This window comes from Leiobunum rupestre, chromosome 11 (assembly GCF_980474605.1).
Source record: "Leiobunum rupestre chromosome 11, qqLeiRupe1.1.hap1, whole genome shotgun sequence".
In the NCBI taxonomy this organism is placed as follows: domain Eukaryota; kingdom Metazoa; phylum Arthropoda; class Arachnida; order Opiliones; family Sclerosomatidae; genus Leiobunum; species Leiobunum rupestre.
The window spans coordinates 5771295-5777500 of NC_143394.1; the positions used below are offsets into that span (position 1 = coordinate 5771295).

At 39.5% G+C, this 6206-nt stretch overlaps 1 non-coding gene across 1 annotated transcript; it reads left to right on the forward strand.

Annotated features, from left to right (window-relative positions):
• Positions 1 to 2899: 2899 nt before the first annotated feature.
• On the forward strand, positions 2900 to 3053 carry LOC149921202 (5.8S ribosomal RNA). Its single transcript, XR_016477503.1, has one exon. It is a non-coding gene; the product is annotated as a 5.8S ribosomal RNA (ribosomal RNA).
• Positions 3054 to 6206: the final 3153 nt, after the last annotated feature.

A 6206-nucleotide genomic window follows, 5' to 3' on the forward strand; every position in this document is an offset into this window, starting at 1 on the left:
CAAAACTTATAATATATGTTTCTGTATTTTTTAAGCTTTTTTTCATATGAGATTGTTCATATTAAAAACTTGTTGTTGCTAAGGCTTATTTAGGTTGGATAATTTCTTGTTGACGGAGAGTAACGATTGATTTTTTGACATTTCGTGCATTTGGCAAGCTTAAACCTTTTGATAGATAAATCTTATTATATCATTTTAGGCATATTGAATTTTTATGTTATTGTGATATTTTAATTAAATGCTTAGTTTAGTTAAATTGCCTAATTATTATTATTTCAAGTTTAGAATCAAATTCTATAAGTTTGCAAATTTTGATGAAATGTTTCATATTTTGAAGTCCAAAAACTATTAATATTAGGGTTTTTTTTGAAAGTTAATGGTTACTTTTTATTGCACGATGCAATTTTCATTAAAAAAACAATTTGAAAAGGCCATAAGTGTTGTAAAAAATTTACTTAAATACAAATACCCATATAGTAGGATTAATTGTAGATTTTGCCGAAATGTTCAATTTTAACCATATAATTGGGTAGTTTCAACTACCCAAATCTTATGGTAAAATGAAATTATTAACCATAATAATTAACCAAAAGTTGCATTTAACTCATATTTTTGGGTAAATAAACTAAACCTTACATTTGGGTTAATTAAAAAAATTAACTCTTAATTTTGGTTCATTAAATACGTGACCCATTTTGGGGTTATTAAAATTCTACCCAACTGCTGGGGTAGTTTTCCACGGAACCAAGCATGTGTAATTTTTTAACTCCATTTTGGGTTGTTTAAGTTGCCCCAAGTTCCTGGATAGGTGCAATACTCACCCACGTTTTGGGTAAAAATTGACCCAATTTGGGTAGTTTTTAACCCAACTTTTTTTAGAGTGCAGAAATATTCTACAAATTTGTAGAATATTTCTGGAAACCTAGGTTAATACCGTCATATTTCGCTATAAATTTCATTAACCGGTAAGGCAACTTATGTGCAAATTAGTATAAGCTAGGAGTAATGCTAATTTGCGTAAAGGTAAATTGCTTTTCTATTGTTATTATTTTAAGCCCAATTTGCGCTCTGAATTTACATTCGAATTTCTAAATATTAAAACTCAACTTTCATCAACGTTCGTGAAGGGAAACCAAATTTTTTTTATGGAATGGATTTGAAGGAACGATTATTAATTAAACGTTGGAATAATTTTGAGTGTCCACTTGCGTTGTCGAAATGTTCCAAAATGGACTTTTCTAACCCTAAAACTAATTTTTATTCGTGTATGATAAAGCGTACAACTGTTAATGCTCTAAATGCTTTGTGCCTAAATGCTGTGTTTCTAATGGAAGCTAACTTTGTCCTGAGGAGAGGGGGGGGGGGGAGCGCAGTTTAAAATTTTGGTTCTATGTTATTATTTATTACTTCAATGTTACAAATACGTCAATATCATGTGTGCCTCATTTTGATACCTGACCAAAGTCTAAGTATTTTTCTGATACGCGTAAAGGAATTCCTTGATTTCAAATACTTCTTTCATCGTATACCAATGGCTGTATTAAAATTAATCAGATTAAATTTAATATCTGTACCTTTGGCTGTATAAAATTTAATCGTCATCGAAGTTTTAACCTTGATTATTTCTGCACTCTGCGAAGGAGTGAACTTCCCCTCGGTACCCTATAACTTTGCTTAATGGTGGGTTCCAGGACGTGAAATCAGATGGCTAATACCTCCCAAAATACCTGATATATAAGATAAACAGACAATGGCCTTCCAAAAATATAATCGCCCACTTTGTACATTGTTTTTTGTACTGTTGCCAAAGTGTGAAACCTAATATATGGAAGTAGTTTGAATTTTTGGTTTCAACTTAAAAATGTTTCAGGGATTTCTATTGCATTTCTTTTCTTAACTACTTCGTTTGGAGCTTGACAAAAGTTTTATTATTATTTTTTTTGTGGATAGTACCAGTTTACTAAAACCCTAAATGACAGACATAGAAGAAAGATCAAGCAAAACGGTACAAATTCAAAGGACCCAAAGAGTGTTCTTCATTTAGCGAACATTTCAATTTTGCCTGAAGCTGACTCAAATCCCAAACTGCCCGAAGCTTCATCATCATCATCTAAAACAGGGATTCCTTGGATGTGGTAGCCGTTTCTCAGGCTCCCTCGTGCCAAAGTTTCCGTAGGTGAACCTGCGGAAGGATCATTATCGATACTGCGGTTATGATAACGTTAACCGGAGCCGAAAAAGTTTTCTCGATTAGGCTAAAAAAAACGTTTCACCTCGAAAAATTGGAGGTTTCGTAGGGGTTTTCGCGGAGGCGGGTGCTATGTAAAAATTAGTACCCGTTGCCTTCGAAACTCCCAGAGAGTGAGTACACCAGTCACCGATTGTAGTGCGTTGAAGAACGATGCCGAGAAAGGACGAAGGCGCGTTGCAGTTGGAAGCCGAGCCGATCGAGCCGGTACCGACTAACGCCCGCGTCGAAGGAGCTTCGAGTTTCGCCGAAAGCACGCGAGTGTGACTAGGGTTCCTCTTGTTCCTACGACGGTTCGATCTCAATTTCGTTTTTCTTCTCTTTCTCCGAACGAGACTGCCGTGGTCGTTTGCGCGCTTCTTTCAAAACGATCGCCCCGTGCAATTCGGTAACGACTTTCTTATACACTCTAAAATATAAAAATCTCCTCGAACGTCGAAGTGCGCTTCGTTCGTGGAGTGGGAACTCGTCGTGTCAGAGCGTAAGTACGCCGGAAGGCTCGGGCCACGATTTAAGGCGTCGTGGCAGCTCGATGGGTTCCTTTTATCCGTATAACTTCCGCCAAAGAGCGTCCGTCGTTACGCGACGACGGCGTTCGCCTTTTTTTTTCTTCTATATTTCAAGGGTTCTTATAATGCAATAATTATATACGACTCTAAGCGGTGGATAACTCGGTTCGTGGGTCGATGAAGAAAGCAGCCAGCTGCGAGACTTGGTGTGAATTGCAGGACACATTGAGCACTTATCTTTCGAACGCACATTGCAACCTCGGGTCTTTCCCGAAGTTTCGCCTGTCTGAGGGTCGGATTACTGACCACTGCGACGTTTTTTCCTTCGGGGAAAATTCGGGCTTCGGTGATCGTTTCCTCGGATCGATTTAAAAAGCGCTAGACGCGACCAACCTTTCCTTTCGGGGAAATTGGAAGCCTGGAACGCGAGTTTCTCGCGTTTCAAGGTGGCCCGGGCCATCCAAACGGAATTCTATTCCAGTACGGGTGGACGGAAGAGTTAAATATTTTTTAAGAATCAAAAAGTTTACGCCGAAATAGCGCGAGAATTCCGAAAGATTTAGTTTTGAATCGAATAGGAAGTCTGCGTCGGTTCTAACCGTTTGTCGACCTCAGATCAGACGAGATAACCCGCTGAATTTAAGCATATAAATAAGCGGAGGAAAAGAAATCAACTGAGATTCCCTGGTGAAGGTTCGCAGCGATTCTGACGTGCAAATCGATCGTCAGACCTGGGTATAGGGGCGAAAGACTAATCGAACCATCTAGTAGCTGGTTCCCTCCGAAGTTTCCCTCAGGATAGCTTCCCTAAGAAGATTACAAAAAAGATAATGGGTAGCTGTAGCTAAAGAACTACAGAACAGATGCCTCTCCAACATCCTATCAAAACTTTCCTCAGAGTCAAAGGTATCCTCCAAACTAACATTAAGATTAATACTTTGGTGGGGACTATGCATACACGTTTTTCTGTGGCCCATCACTCCCTGTAGTTTTAAAAACAATTTTGAGCATATCATGCATTTGTACCTAATATTATCAGGATTAATATCATGTTTGACTACATGATAACACCACGCTTTATGTGATTTAAAAATATTTAGACATTTAGGACAGGTTATTTTGCCCGGGGCAGGATACTCATATAGGATAAATTCAGTACTATTCACCCCCGCATCATTGTCGGGGGCTAGATTAGTCGACCCATCCATAATTAAAAAAAAGTTACCTGTTTTTGTGATTTGGGTATTTGGTAACATTAAAAACATAAATACACTTGCAAAATTTGTAAAATGACCATTAAAACCATTAAAACACAGAACCCAAATTAAAATGTTCGGATGGAAAATTTTCCATTTTCACCAATGTTCGCTGTACATGAAAGTATTCCCCGTAGTAGCGGTGGATCGAGAGAGAGAGAGAGAAAGATTATATATATATATATATTCGAAAAAAGTTGCAGAGTCCGAAGCTAGGGGGATCCCTATCGCGACCAAATACGTATCACACACGTGACCGAACGCACACCAAAAGCCATAAGTCCTACACGGCGCGAAATTTGAATTTTTGAATTAAAAGTTTAAAAAATGTCCGCAATTTGCGTTTGGGTACTAAAGTATTTTGATGGCTCGCAGATGGATCGATGTCGTCAAGTACAGGAACACAGGATACTCGGTGATAACCAGGAACACAGGATACTGAATGATGAACCAGGATTGCAAGGTAAGTACCGGAACTTTTTTGAATAGTTGATTAATGGAACTTTCCCCAGTAGCAAAAAACATTCGGGCCGGCGGAAATAAAAAGGGTCGGTTGGCGAGCTATTCGCACAGTCGGGCCATTGAAGTCGATGTCCTCAGCAATGGCTCCCCTATGGACGGTCGTAAAATAGTCGGATCTTCGTACGCCGATTGAGGCTCAATTAAGTTGTTATGCCAAGTACTTCGGGGATGGAAGTTGAACCCGTTGTTAATAAGGCCGTTTCGGCTCAACGTGAACTTGTTAAATTGAAACCCAAGGCCACGCGTGCTAGATCAGCTAGGCGGAATATTATAAAACAGAATGTGGGTATAGAGGACTCCAACCTCAATGATACTTTGGATTTACTTGCGGCTACTGAACTTCGTATAAACGCTAATAAACCGAATCGGAATGAACCGCCCTTGACCATTGTAGTCGAAGATTTCTCAGCTTTGCCTAATGTCGAGCAGAACGTAGATCAGGCTCCCCCACAAGGTAAAAATCGTTTTGAAGGGACTGGTATTGGCATAATGGAAATTAACGATGCCTTGAGATAATAAATTAATCTTCGTCTCGAATCTGAACAATTGGCTCATAATCGGGCCGCTTTTGCCGCTGCGAGGAAAAATCGAGAACCTAGACCCATTTTTGTTTATCCCATTGTTCCTGCTGATGGTCTCGTCTGCAAGAAATGTAATAAAACATTTATTGATCACACCTCTTGGAAAAGGGATTTGCGGGGTCGTGGTATTGATGAAGACGCTTTAGACTATTTTTGTCGTATTTGTGGCAAAAAGTATGATAGTCTGGGCGGAGTAGCCTGTCATTACCCTTCGTGTTTGAAGTTAAGATCCTCTCAATCATCCACGCCCCTGTCCTGCGCATCTAATAGTCTTGCTCTAGCTGGGGTTGCCTCTTCTGACAATTGCGTCACAGATCCAGAATTGTCTCCAAGCACCTCTCCTAGTATAAACTTTAATTGCAAAAAGTGTAATAAAATAATAGCTACTCAAAGAGGTCTCTCTACTCATATGCGGTCTAAACATCCGGCGGCATATTTTAAATTCAGTCAAGTCTCGGATAAGAGGCGTTATTGGTCTGATGGAGAATTGACGGACATGGCCATCAGGGAATTAATTGCCCCTCCTGAAGCCAAATTTATTAACGTGTACCTCTGGGAATTTTTTCCGCACAAAACTGTGGAGTCCATGAAATCTAGACGAAAACAGCAGGACTACAAGGATACAGTCTTGATTCTTCGGCATAGACGTAGTCAAGGGGACGTAAACTTCTTGACCACCTATAAGCAGACTCCCGATGAAGTGGGGGAAGATCCTGGTCCCCAAGAAGTCGACGATAATCTTCTATTAGAAGTGTCAACTCAGGATATTGATGCTCTTTGTGAAGATGACGAAGATCGCTTTGCTGCCTATTTTGGAGATTATATAGATGATTCAAACTCCAATCCTGTGTTGGTTCATCTTGCAGCTGGTATCTCGATTGGTATTCCTGAGGTCATTCTGGAGTCGGTAAATCAATTTATATTAAAATCAACAAACGCTAAACCTTTGAAACCTTTATCTAAGTATGGTCTGCAATTACTCCCGGGCTATATTCGGCGAAGGAAGTATGCTTATTTTCAGCGGTTGTACAACAAAAATAAGAGAGCAGTTGCCAAAGAGATATTGGATCCTCTTCCGTCTGATAGAGCT